We start from the raw sequence: 15,016 nt of genomic DNA, 5'->3' as shown, positions 1-15,016 counted from the left end.
CGGATCTGTTCGAATCTGCGGGGATTTTAAAGTGACTATTAACCTGGTGCTGTCTGCGGAACAGTACCCTCTTCCCCCTCATTGATGTTCTTTTTACGGGCCTGGCCGGAGGGCAAAAGTTCAGCAAAATAGACTTATGCCAGGCTTATCTACAAATGCATGTCGATGACAAATCAAAGGAGCTGCTGACAATTGTGACACACAAGGGGCTATACAGGTACTGCCGCCTTCCGTTTGGAATTACGTCGGCCCCTGCTCTATTCCAAAAGGGCAATAGATCAGATTTTGAATGGACTGGCAGGAGTCCAGTGCAACCTGGACGACATCCTTGTCACTGGGACAAATGAGGAGGATCATCTTCTGAACTTGGATGCGACACTACAACGACTGAAAGAGTACGGACTCAGAGTTCGTAAAGACAAATGTGAATTCTTTCAGTCTTCAGTGGAGTACCTGGGGCATGTGATTGACGCTACTGGCCTGCATAAGGCGCCGTCAAAGGTCAAAGCGATCGTGGAGGCCCCAGCACCCCAGAATGTGAGCCAGTTACGTTCATTTCTGGGGCTACTTAACTACTATAGGAAGTTTATTCCAGACTTAGCAACATTGCTGAAGCCGCTACATCAGTTGCTATGTCAAGGCAAAACATGGAAATGGACTGAACTGTGCAACGAAGCTTTCGCCCAAGCAAAGAAAGCATTGCTGAAATCAGAGGTCCTGACACACTTCAACCCAAAGCTACCCGTGCAGCTAGCATGTGATGCGTCACCATATGGTGTGGGAGTAGTCATATCCCACATCATGCCTTCTGGTGAAGAGAAACCTATCGCCTTCGCATCACGCACCTTGAACAAGGCCGAGAGTAACTAGAAACAGATTGAGCGCAGGCCTTGGGAATCGTTTTTGGAATTCGAAAATTTCATCAGTACCTGTTTGGGAGAAGGTTCACACTCCTGACGGACCACCGCCCATTGACTTCAATCTTCGGGCCCCACACCGGAATTCCGTCTCTTGCTGCAAGCAGGATGCAAAGGTGGGCTTCACTGTTGTCAGGACACACATACGACATCAAATAACGCAAATCAGACTTGCATGGCAACGCAGACGGTCTCTCGAGGCTACCCTTGCCTGTTACTCCCCCAGAGCCTCATCAGATAGACATAAGAACATAATAAATAGGAGCAGGAGTAGGCCAACCGGCCCCTCGAGCCTACTCCACCATTCAATAAGATCATGGCTGATCTGATCCTAACCTCAAATCTACTATCACTCTACATCCCACCCAAACCCATGTGATCGCCTGGGAGAGGCGAAAAACCAGATTTAAAAAAATCAATGGCCAATTTGGGAGAAAAAATCTGGGAAATTCCTCTCCGATACTTTAGACAAGTGGAGGGAGCACCTGTCACGGCAGTTCAGGTGCGAAGGTACACCCGCAACGATCCAGTCCTGTCTGAGGTAATGGACGATGTTATTCGAGGGAGAGCTATAGGAGATTCTCCTAGTTTGAAACCTTACGTTTCAAAAAGAAAGGAGCTCTCCGTCCAGGCAGGTTGTCTTCTTTGGGGATGCCGTGTCATCATTCCGCCACCTCTGAGGGAACCTATACTGCAACAACTTCATACAGGCCACAGTGGGATGGTTCGGATGAAGGAAATGGCAAGAAGCTACTTCTGGTGGCCAGCTCTCGATGGAAGTATTGAGGAGAAAGCCAAAACATGTTCCCCATGTCAAAGGGTCCGGAATGTTCCACAGCTGGCAACCCTACACCCCTGGGATTGGCCTGCAGAAGTGTGGCAGCGAGTACATGTGGACTTCGCCAGTCCTTTCGAAGAGAAGATATTTATGGTGGTTGTGGACGGTCATAGCAAATGGCTGGAGGTCGCTGTGATGAGGTCTGCCATGACAGAGAAAACAATTGAGAAACTTGGTGAGATGTTCAGCCGTTATGGCTCACCGGAACAACTCGTAAGTGACAACGGTCCACAATTTGTATCACAGGAATTTGCAACCTTCCTGCATGTGAATGGTGTCCAACACATCAGGTCTGCGCCCTATCAACCCTCTACTAACGGCCTGGCAGAAAGGTTCGTGTAAACTTTGAAGCACGCCTTGAAGGCATCGCAAGGTCAGTGCTCAATCCACCAACGTCTGAACAGCTTCCTGTTGTCCTACAGGAATGAGCCGCATGCCACAAACAAAACTTCCCCCGCTTCGCTCATGATGAAGAGGCAGTTGCGGACAAGTTTTGACTTACTCAAACCTCCAAGGGCAGAACAGGTTGTCCATTGTCAACAACAAGCTCAAGTTGAAAAGAGAGAGAAAAGAGCCAAGGAGAGACGGTTTCACCCTGGAGAGCACGTCCTAGCTCGAAACTACAGCACTGGACTGAAATGGGTTCCTGCTACGGTGATCGCACAGACGGGCCCTGTGTCTTACACAGTTGAGACTGCCGAGGACGTCGTCTGGAGAAGACACACAGATCAACTGTTGCTAGGAGCAGAGACAGCCACAGAGGCTCCAACGGCTGGTTGGCCTGAACTGTTTCCGGATGATACCGCAAACCAGCATCCTTTGCCACAGTGCTCTTCTCCAACACAGGAAGTCATAGAGACTGTACCACCTGTGCAAACTCCTGACTTTCGACTGACACAGGCACCTGCTCTATCTAGGCCTGTGTCAATGCCTGCTGCTGTGGAAGCCAGCGATGACCGCCGGTATCCTGTCAGAGAGCGGCGGCCTCCAAGATGCTTGGATCTGTAGGCTTAGTGACTTACCCACAAGACTGGGGCAGAATAAACCCCAAGGTAAAGTCAGGGTTTGAGGCAGTCTACCTCTACCCTTGGTTAGTTGAGCGCATTGAAAGTAACTTATCTGTTGAGGGATAATGTGGACCTTTCATTTAAGAGGGGAACAAGCGGCAGGGGGAGGGACACACCCCAATCTACATCGAAGGGGCTGAGGTGGAGAGGGTCAGCAGCTTCAAATTCCTGGGTGTATTCATTACGGAGGACTTAACGTGGTCCCATCACATCGACGTTGTAACCAAGAAGGCATGCCAACGCCTGTTCTTCCTCAGGAGACTGAAGACATTTGGAATGGCCCCCCAGATTCTCACCAACTTCTACCGGTGCACCATCGAGAGTATCCTGTCCGGCTGCATCACTACCTGGTATGGCAACTGCACCGCCACAGACCGCAAAGCTCTACAGATGGTAGTGAAAGCTGCACAACACACAATAGGAATTAAACTACCTGCTGTGCAGGTTATCTACCCCAAGAGGTGCCGGGGGAAGGCCCTGAGAATCATTAAAGACGTGAGTCACCCCAGCCACAACCTCTTCGCCCTGCTCCCGTCCGGTAAGAGATACCGAAGCATACGGTCGCGTACCAATAGGTTTTGAAACAGCTTCTACCCCCAGGCCATAAGACTCATGAACGATTAATTTATTATTTATTACTGTTGTTTTATTTATTATTACTGTCTTTCTATTAGTATTTCTAATAGTATTTTTATCATTGTTATGCCATATTTATTCCAATGTTGGGAGGACTCGTAAAAATCAACATTTCATTGTGCAGTACACACGTCTGCTGCATATATGACAAATAAAATTGAATTGAATTGAATTGAATATGTTATGTATTGTGTGTTCTCCTCCCACCTGTGGTGGCGCTGTCACAGCAGATAAATGGCTGGGTGTTCTCTTGGTTAAGTTTAGCTCTCTTTGTTCGGAACTCTCCAGAACTTTCCTTTCCTTCCTGAATAAAGCACTTCATGTTTGAATCTCTGGGTTCTGAGTTCTAATTGTGTCTAGGTAGAAAGGTACCGACACAACACACAAACTTTCACAAAAAATAAATTGATTAAAATGGATAAATTTGACTCGCCACAAAATTTAAATTAGTTTTTCAGATCCATAATGTTTATTTATCAGTCAATACGCTGTTAAAACCCTAGTTACTCCTAACCAAAAGGCTCTAACTTCTAATGGGGTATTTAACAGTGTTATTACCGTGGAAGACCTGAAGTTTCCGTCAGTTTCCTTAATTTGACAGATTACACTGATTACCGGCTCTGTGGGAGGGGGCACAGTGCAGCCAGTGTCAGAGCAGTGAATGACTGACTGCAACTTCAGGGTTTCCACGTTACGATGCGCATGCGCTACATCCTGAAGTTGTGGTCAGTTTCAAAAGCGAAATGATGGAGAACGCTGCCAGTTCGCCATCATCAGGACCGCAAATTCCGGGCCAAATTGTAAAGTGATGGTGTACCACATTTATATACTATGATATATAATTAGATACAGTATCACTTTACAATAAATATGTTTTCACTCCAGTTAAAAACCCTGAAATTCCTATACACTGAATGATTTCTGGCAGGATGATTTCCACCTACGTGGGGCCAGGAACGTGGGACAGAACCCAGTTTTGATGAGATTCTCTCCTAGATCTTCCACTAACCACCCCACATCAAGGAGGCACATTTGGGGGAGTTTGTGGGCTTCTCTCGGAAATTCCATTCACTGTACCCTAAAAAGGCCTCAGTGGTATTTCATGTCTGTTGAGAGCTGGTGTGAGTACTGCTGAGGCCCCAGCAAAGTCCCCATAAACTCCTGAGAGTAAGGTAATCAGGACCACAATGGATCAATTACCTTTCAAATGCCTACATATTGCTCGCTTAGGAGCAAATAGTAAACTAACCAGCATAGTTTCTTTTGCTAAGAATGTGCCTTGGGGTCCCCCGAGTTGGAATGGCCAGGCAGAACACAAAGGGGGGTTTAAGGGAGCTAGTTCTGCACATTTTGAGGTCAATGGAAGTAACCAGGAAACAGCCTGAAGGAAGTATATTTGGAAATTGGGAGGAACTGGAGTAGAAAGTTCAGAGCAACCATGATACAGAGAAAGGAAAAGGCTGTAATGGAGAGAAAGGCTAGTGGTGAACGAAGGACGACCTATCAGATTACAAGGTTTTACTTGAATCTTGTGCTGGAATCTGAGGAGTTGCTGGAAGAACTTCTCCAGATATGAGAACAATGTTCAAGTTGTGGACAGGTCGGGCTTTATAAAGTGTTAGAGTTAATGAAGGGGAAATAAGTTACATTCACAATGTCACACCAATGTTGTCATAATAATGGTTCTGTAATATTATAAATATAATTAAAGCATTTAAAGCAGCCACAGGAAAATTTCTAGAGACAACTAGAATGGATATAGGAAAGGGTCTGGACTGCACCACAGATAAAGACCAGTGAAGGTAGAGGTACTTACTGTTGCATTCACTGGCTGTTACTGTTAAGCAGTTAGACAAAGCACAGATATTTGTCTGATTTACGAAACACATATTAGGATCTGTAAGGTAAAAATAGACCATTTGAGTCAATATTGCTCATGAATTCCTTTGATGAGTCAGTGAAATACAAACACATCATTCAAACAAGACCCTTGAATCTTTCTTATGGCCCAATGGCTAAAAGCACTGCTTAGTGCATTACAAAGAATATCAGCCAAAAGATCCTAGTCTCCTATCCTTGGGAAAAGTTGAGTTATCTGATGTCAGCTGGGAGGGCACCCGTGACCTAGAGAGAGAGGAAAATCAGCCAGAGTTCTAGCTCCTGATCACTATCCAATATATGTGTGAGACAGGAGACGGCTTGACTGTGATGCTCTTCCTATTAAATGGCCCGTTGGCATTTGTGGGGAAATTTAATGAGTCTCCACTCCCAGCTGGAAGCCTTGCGAGCAACAGGCATGGCAGTGATGATAGGGCATCAACATTATAGCCCCTATTTTACACCCACATTTGCACTGATAGAGCCTCGCAAATGCTCACATGAAGAATTGCCACACGGGTGAGATACCAGAGAGCTACCAGTACCTGTGAGACTGTACAAAGTGGACTGAACAAGTTGAGAGAGAAGAGCGAAGAAAAATTAAAAAAAGAATCAAAGGCCTTTATCCACAGATGCAATTATCCACTTGATATAATTTACAAGTGCTCACAATAAAAGATCGTCGGAAAGAACCTTGGTGCACCTCACATCCTAGTCAACAGGTTGATGTCAGCTGCCGATATCCCAATGATACTCCATTATGCAGCGAAGGTGAAGTTACATGGCATCATAGCCTCCAATATTCACATCACCATTGTGCATTTTAGTGAAAGGCTGCAGGAAATGCTTGTCTGGGAACATTTCTGGAATGAGGATGTTCCTTTAAATCTATTTTGTAGCACTGCACGTTTATTATCATGTTGGCATCCGTTAATCACCAATAGAAATGTAAGGCTGGCAATTAACATCTGCCAATATTATCAGATGATACCAAGATCTTGGAGAGGGCGCAGAAGATATTATCAGTATGATACCACGGAATGAGCACTTCAGTTCTGTGGAGAGATGAGAGAAACTAGGATTGTTCTTCTTAGAGTAGAGCACGTTAAGGGGAGATTTAATAGGGGTGTTCAAAATTATGATGAGTTTTGCTGGAGTAAATAAGGAGAAATTGTTTCCGCTGGTGAGTGGGTCAGTAATCAGAGGACACGTGCTACAATCTTAATAGATAGACTTCGGGGTTCACATACACAAATATTTGAAGGTAGCAGGACAAGTTGATAAGGCGGTTAAAAAAAATATGGGATCCTGTGCTTTATAAATAGAGGCATAGGCCCCGATTTTCTGCCAGCCGTCGGGCGGCTTTCCAGGCGGCCGGGGGCCGAAAATCGCCGAGAAAGCGGGTCGCGACCCTCCCCGCCTGATTCCCCATCCCGTCCGACTTTCGGAGCGCCGTTTCCCCGCGACCCAAATCAGTCCCGCCCGCCACTGGCGAGCCTGGCCGTCGGAACAATAATAAGCAATTATTACCTTGTTTAAGTTGATTTTCAGGGGCCGTTGCGATTTTGGGGCTTTCCCCACATCAAGCACGCCTGCGGGGAACCCCGCTGATGAAACCTGGCATGAAGCTTGCTGGCTTGCTTGCTGTCAGCTGCAGGTCATTCGGAAAATCTGCGATTTAAAGGGACAGCACTTGTATGTTGAAGGACCTTGTTGCTGAAGGCTTGGGGCTACTTCTTCAAGGCTTAGGCACATCTGTGAAAGGTTGGAGCCTCACAAACTTCTCCAATGTGATCTCCTGGGAAGCCCCTCTCGCCACCCTCACTCAGCGCTTCCTCAGCGGAGGCATCTACGAGAAGCATGGGACGCCTTTTTTTCCTTCCCTTCTTGCCATTAGAGGATCTCCAGCAGCAGAGCCAGGAACAGCATGATTAGCACCAGGAGCACCAGGCTGCTGCTCACTCACCTGAAGCTGCACAGGCCAGAAGGGGCCAACGCTTGGAAGTGGCTTGAGAGCACCTTGCTGCGCTTTAGGGGGCCATGGGGACCCGTTTCTGCACTGGCAGTCCTACTCAGAAGGACTTCCATGAAGATCTGGTTTCTCTGTTCAATAGATGGCCAACGCTCCTCAAGAGATGTCATTCTCTTATGAGCACTCACCATGTTTTCCGTACCCTGGTGAGTTATCTCCTCCATGGAGGTTGCCAACCTTTCCATGGTGATGTGTTCATGCGCCAATGACTCCACAAAGGCTCTGCTCATGGTCGCTATGGACTCCTCCATTCGCTCCACACTCGCAGCGACCCTGGAGACAAAACCTGCCAGAGACACCTGCATCTGTGCATGGAGTTCCATCACCTCTGATCTTACGGATGGACCCAGAGGCAGAGGGTCGACATGCAGCGCAGCTGAGCTGAGCTGGCAGAGTCCTGCGCCCTCCGACGAGGACTCTCCACTGCTGTCCCTGTCTCCAGAATCTGCTGAGGCTCACTTGTGAGCTGTGAAACACCAGGTGACAACACTACTCTATGTCCCGAAGGTCCCCCCGAGGTGTGAGTGTCTGCGCTGGTGCTGGGTGCACTTACTTCTGCTGACGCTGCGCCCCCAGAGGTTGGAGCTTCCTCTGAGGAGTCTGGCTGCACAGCCTCTTCCTCCTCCACAGTGAGGACGGGGGCTCTGGATAGTACTGTGGGGGAGTAAAGGAAGGAGTTAGAGATGTGATGCCAAGATGACATGCACATTCGAGTTGACATCTGCTGACACCTGCATCCATGCAACCTTGGTCTCAGTGGGAGGCCTCTTCCTGCCTGACCTAGGGAAGAGGACCTCCCTGTCGGCCCTAACCCCATCCAATAATGCCTGCAGTGAAGCTTCGTCGAATTTGGAGGCAGCTCGGGGTCTGGCACTGGCCACAGCTGCTGCAGGCTCCTCTGCCATCCTGTATGGTTCGTTTGGAAGCCTTCAGAGGATGCAGTGCTTGCTATGGACCTTGAAAGCACCACAAATGATGACATCATACTGTGGGGCTTTCTGACTAGAAATGGACAATTAGCAAGGCTGCCCACATGCTGAGAATTAATTGGCCACTTGAGGGAAAATTGCGTGGAGCTGGCTGACACATTTTTTTGTGTGTCAGAACTCCACATTCGGGGGAATCCGACCATTTCCCACACAAGCCACAAAATTGGGCCCATAGTGTACAAAAGCAAGGAAGTTATTCTAAACCTTTATAAATCACTGGTTAGGCCTCAGCTCGAGTTGTTGTGATCTGGAATACACTGACTGAAAGCGTGGAGGAAGCAGATTCAAAAGTAAATTTCAAGAGGCAAAGGAAAAATTTGCAGGGCTATGGCGACAGAGCAGGGCAGTGGGACTAATTGGGTAGCACTTTCAAAGAGCCAGCACAGGCACGATGGGCCAAATGGCCTCCTTCTGCCCTGTAATATTCTATGGCATTCCTCTATTAGTTTAGCCAAATCATTAATCCATTTATTTTAAATGAGTAATGCCTCTGTTAAAATAGCAGAGCGATGAATGTAAGATAAACACGTCAAGCACTCGCCGATTAATATCACCAAGAATCATTTTGAGCCTGTATAGCTTTCAAGATCCTTACTGTCCCAACAATACTGGTTTAAACACTTTTGATCAAAAAACAATCACTTGGAGCAAAAGTTATTTTCACCCAATGACTTAAAGTTGTGTTAAACTCAGGCAATATCCTACCTTCACATGTTCTTCCAGGTGTATTGGGGCTTGTGTCTGTGAACCCAGCATTACACTGACAGGTGTAAGTTGCATTCAATCTTATACAAGTTCCATCACCTGAACAATCATTCAGCCCTGGCTGGCAGCTGTCTCTGTCTGTAGTGATAAAAGCAGATCTGTGTTAGAAAATGAATTCAATCTGAATTTAACAACTCATAAATAATGGAGTTTCATGTGACTCCTCTTTCCTTACTTTACTCCAATGTAAATGTCAGGGAGTTTATGGGAAACTATGAACTCCCTCGTCACCTATTCCATAATCACCTACATCAGCCATAGGGAAAATGCTAGAATCTATTATTAAGGACGTGGCAACAGGGCACTTAGAAAATAATAATAAGATTGGGCAGTCAGCACGGATTTATGAAAGGAAAATCATGTTTGACAAATCTGTTAAGAGTTTTTTGAGGTTGTAACTAGCAGAATAGATAAGTGGGAACCAGTGGATGTGGTATATTTGGATTTTCAGAAGGCATTCTGTTAGATCCGTGTATCTTAATGTTGTGTCCTTCAATAATCAGACAACAGACTGCAGGGAACGATTAAACAGGTGTTTACTGAATGAGGGTTACTCTAGAACTAACTGTACAGATCACTACTCAGGGTTTATATACAGGTGTGGTCACTGCCGGTACTACAGTATACAGGAGCTGTAAAAAGTAGTTTTCCCCTTAAAAAGGTACATACATTACAATTCCTCCCCTTTTAGATTAACAGTACCATAACACTCATTTTAACAATTAAATATCAAACTAATTACAATTAACACTTTTAACATGCAACATTAGCTGAAAATAGTCTATTTATAAATTCAGTCTTTCGGGAGGCTTCCTGATCCTTTCTGAATAGCGCCTTTCCCAAGTGTCTTGCTCTTGGTGCGGAGGAGATTCTGGCCCCCTGTCGTCGGTTGGTTCATCAGCTTCCGATGCTACTGTTTCTGGGGTAGATGCTACCTGTACGTCGGGTTCATCACCAGGTACGTATGGGCGAGGCATGGGGTTGACTTGTCCCTGTGACTCTAGGATCTGGTCAGCATGGCGTCTCACGATGCTCTCCCCAACGTCCACTGTGTACATTAGTGGGCCCTGCCGTGTACATATCGTTCCTGGCTGCCATTTTTCTGTTCGGTAGTCGTGGGCCAAGACTGGTTGCCCTACATTGAAGCTCCTGGTTGGCTTCTCATGGATGTGCTGGAATTGCTTACTCTCAGCATCTCTTCGTACGTTTGGTCTGAGCAAATCCAGGCGAGATCTTAACCTTCGGTTAAAGAACATCATGGCTGGGGCCTGGTTGGTGACTGCATGTGTCGCATTCCGGTAGGCGAACAGGAAATTGTCCACCTTGTGCTGCAGCGGAATGTTGTCATTGTACATAGCCTTTATTGCCTTCTTAAAGGTTTGGACGAACCTCTCAGCCAATCCATTTGTGGCTGGATGATACGGGGCGGATGTGTAATGCCTTACCCCATTCCTTTTCCTAAATCTTCGAAACTCTTCGGACACAAACTGTGGTCCGTTATCAGAGCAAATCTGCTCTGGCAAGCCGTTCCTGGCAAAAATGGTCCGTAAGACTGCAATAGTTTTCTCCGTGGTGGTGGAGGACATTTTGATCACCTCAGGCCATTTTGAGTGCGCATCCACGGCTATTAAAAACATTGAGTCCATGAATGGACCAGCAAAATCAATATGCACCCGTTGCCATGGAGATGAGGGCCACTCCCATGGGTGTAGAGGGGCATGTGGTGGTGCATTTTGGACCTTCTGGCATCCTGAGCAGCTCTTGGTCAGGTCCTCGATTTGCTAATCGATCCCCGGCCACCACACAAGCCCTAGCAAGGCTTTTCATTTTCACCCCTCCCAGATGACCTTCGTGAAGGTCATTGAGCACTCTTCCTTAACTTGGGTGGAATTACCACTCTTCTGGATGAGAATGCTGGCAACAATGAGTTGCCATGTGCTGGCCATCCCTTCACCGTCAAATCATATACCCGAGACAGTGTCGGGTCATTTCGGGTCTCCTTCTCTATACCAGCTTTAGTTACTGGCAAGCATTCAATTATAGTCGAATGAAATATTTCGACAGGATCCACTGCTGGTGCGTCCTCCACAGTAGGCAGTGGCAGGCATGATAACCCATCAGCGTTTCCATGCTGTTTCGTGCCCTTATACTCGATTTCATATTGGTGCGCCCCTAGAAAAAGGGACCATCTTTGTAGCCGTTGCGCAGTCATCACCGGACCGCCCTTCTTTGGATTAAAGATGGAGACAAGTGGCTGGTGGTCAGTCAGCAAGGTGAACTTCTGCCCGTGCAGATAGTGATTGAACTTTTTCACTCCCCACACTAGGCTGAGGGCCTCCCTGTCAATCTGGGCATAGTTACGCTCGGCTGAGGTTAGTGATCGTGACGCAAAGGCTATTGGCCTCTCTGAGCCGTCCAAGAATTTGTGCGACAGCGCCGCTCCAATGCCGTAGGGTGACGCATCACATGCCAACCGAATTGGTAATGCCAGGTTGTAATGGGCCAATACCTCTTTCGATGTGATTAGTGTTTTGCTCTTCTGGAAAGCTCGTTTACATTCGTCACTCCACTTCCATGGCACCCCAGTTTGCAGTAGAGTGTTCAGTGGGTGTAGTATTGTAGACAAATTTGGCAAGAACTTATGGTAGTAGTTTACCAGCCCGAGGAACAACCTCAGTTGTGACACATTTTCCGGTGCTGGAGCCTTGACTACTACCTCAATCTTCTCTGGGGACTTATGTAACCCCTCTTTATCGATAACGTGGCCACAATACGAGGTCTGTTTTCTAAAAAACTCGCATTTGGGGCGGTTAGCTCGGAGCCCATATTCCTGCAATCTAGTGAGCACCTGCTCCAGGTTGGCAAGATGATCACTGTCATTTTCGCCCGTGACCAGGATGTCGTCCAAATAACATTGGGTCCCTGGGATCCCTTGAAGGACTTGTTCCATTGCCCTCTGCCAAATAGCCGGAGCTGATGCTACCCCGAATACCAGCCGGTTGTATTGGTAGAGACCTTTATGGGTGTTGATTGTGAGGTATTTTTTTGATGCTTCTTCTACCTCCATTTGCAGATACGCCTGGGCCAGATCAATCTTAGTGAAGCATTTCCCTCCAGATAGCGAGGCGAAAATATCTTCAATCCGCAGAAGTGGATATTGTATGGTGTGAAGGACCGGGTTCACTGTTACCTTAAAGTCCCCACAGATGCGAACCTTCCTTGGTTCCCCAGGCGTGCTGCTCAACAACCTTTTCATCACAGGGATGATGGGTGTAGCCCACTCGCTCCAGTCTACCTTGGACAGTACACCTGAACGTTCCAGACTCTCCAGCTCTGCTTCGACGGCTGGGCGGATCGCATAAGGTACCGGTCTGGCCTTAAAACATTTTGGGCTTGCGTTTTCTTCAATTTTAATCGTCGCTGTCATGCCTTTTAGTGTTCCGAGTCCTTGCTGGAACACTTCTTTCGCGTCAGTTAGGATCTTTGACAGTCGCCCAGGTGTGACGTCGTCATCCTTTTTGTCAGCCACAGTGAGTGCCTGTATGGAATGCCAATCTAGCTGTATCTTCCGGATCCATTCACGTCCTAGTAGTGGTGGTCCTCCATCTGGCAATACATATAGGTCCATTTTTGGTGTTTCCTTGCCGTTATATATAATGTTCACCCTTATTTTTCCTTTGGGGTAGACTTTTTGCCCCGTGTACGTCTTCAAGACAATCTTTGTATCTCTCAAGGGTATATGTGAGAATAGCCGCTTGTAGTCCCTTCGGTTTATGACTGTTAGGGCTGATCCTGTGTCCAATTCCATTTTCACTTGGACTCCTGCTATCTTGAGCATGACCCAGATAGTTTGGTGATCCTCTGTTTTGATCACATTATGTAGTTTCAGACAACCCAGCTCCTTGCTTCTGGAGTCTGTATCACTCTTCTGTTCATCTGAACTACTCTCCGTCACCTTATGTACCTTCTTGTACTTCTCCTGTGGAGATTTCTTGCTGCTGGTTTTCTTTCCTGACCTGCAGACTCTCGCTATATGTCCTACTTTTCCACACTGTCTGCACACTTTGTCCTTGAACCAGCAATCATTATGGTCGTGTGTTGTTCTGCCGCAGCGATAGCACTTCACTGTTCCGTATGACGTTTCATTTGTGCCATATTCTTGCGGTCTCCGTTGTATCTCTGCAGCGCCCCGTGCTGCTGCTTCGTGTGATACTGCAATGCTGAAAACCTTGTCCAGCATAAGATCCTTTTTTGATAGAAGCCGTTTCTGGGTTCCTCAATTTAAAGCCCACACACAAACTTGTCCCTTAAAGCATCTGCTAGTCCCGTTCCAAACTGGCAGTGTTTCGATAGCTTGCGCAGTTCCGTTAAATACACAGCATTACTTTCATCTTTATGCTGGTTCCTTTTGTGAAACTTAAATCTTTCTGCTATCAGCAGCGGTGTGGGGTTTAAGTGGTCCTGTAGGATTGACACTATGTTTTCAAAATCCTTTTCTACTGGCTTCTCTGGGGTTTCTAGGTTTCGTAGTAAGCCATACATTTTGGCACCCATTGAATTCAACAATACCAGCGCTTTCTTGTCACCTGGCACTTCATTCGCCTTGCAGTATACTTCTATGCGTTCGACATATGTCGTCCAATCTTTGACTTCATTGTCGAACGCTGTGATACTGCCACTCTTTGGCATTTTTGGGTGTGGTTAGACTGGCTTAAAATGGCATCTCCCGCGCTTTCCTTTCTTCCCCGCTGCGGCTTAAAATGGCGTCTCCCGCACTGCTGCCAATGCCACTCTCGGCGGTCCTCGTGGCAAATGGCGACGCCCTGTGGGTTTTGTGCGCTGCTCCTGCCAATGCCGCTCTCTGCGGTCCTCGTGGTAATGGCAGCGCCTCGCATTTTCCTGCACGCCTCTCTCCCCCATTGACGCTGCTCGGTCCTGAACACCGGCTGCGCCCTGTGCGCTCTGCCCCCTCTCTGCCCCGTTGATGCTGCTCGGCCTTTTTCTGTGCCGCAGACCACCGTGACTGGAAAGCCAAGCCTGGCTCTCGACAGCCTCCCCTGCGATGCTCAAATCTCCACTGGTTGACTGGGCGGTTGCCCGTGGTCGACGCCCGTGCTTCTGGACTCGACCTTCTTCCACTGTTCTCCAGGAGCGAATCCCTGGGAGGTGATGCAGAGTTGTAGGTAGGTTCGAATTTGCTCGTCGCCAACGTTAGATCCGTGTATCTTAATGTTGTGTCCTTCAATAATCAGACAACAGACTGCAGGGAATGATTAAACAGGTGTTTACTGAATGAGGGTTACTCTAGAACTAACTGTACAGATAACTACTCAGGGTTTATATACAGGTGTGGTCACTGCCGGTACTACAGTATACAGGAGCTGTAAAAAGTAGTTCTCCCCTTAAAGGTACATACATTACACATTCGATATGGTGCCACACAAGAGGTTATTAAACGACATTAAGGCTCATGGGATTGGGGATAATATACTAGCATGCATTGAGGATTGGTTAATGGATAGAAAACAGAGTAGAAATAAATGGGTTATTTTCGGGTTGGCAAGCTATAACTAGTCGGGTACAGCAAGAATCAGTGCTTAGGCCTCAGCTATTCACAATCTATATCAATGATTTGGATGAGGGGACTGTAACATTTGCTTACTGAATTATCATTGGCCCGCAGGCAACTGTAAGGAATACCTATTATATTCACGTGATCACATGCTGAGTTGTCATTGGCCTGCAGGCATCTGTAAGGACTACTATTGTTTTGAAGACCCAGGCTAGGGGTCCTAATGCCAGGCTTCCCCCACTGGTGCTGCTATGAGTAAGATCAGACCTAATGCTTAATAAAAGAGTTAAACTGTAATACCCCGTTGTCCTGCAATTTATTA

This window comes from Somniosus microcephalus, chromosome 14 (genome assembly GCF_052327205.1).
Source record: "Somniosus microcephalus isolate GS21.2 chromosome 14, FLI_Smic_1.0, whole genome shotgun sequence".
Lineage (NCBI taxonomy): Eukaryota > Metazoa > Chordata > Chondrichthyes > Squaliformes > Somniosidae > Somniosus > Somniosus microcephalus.
This window is presented reverse-complemented; position numbering follows the sequence as displayed.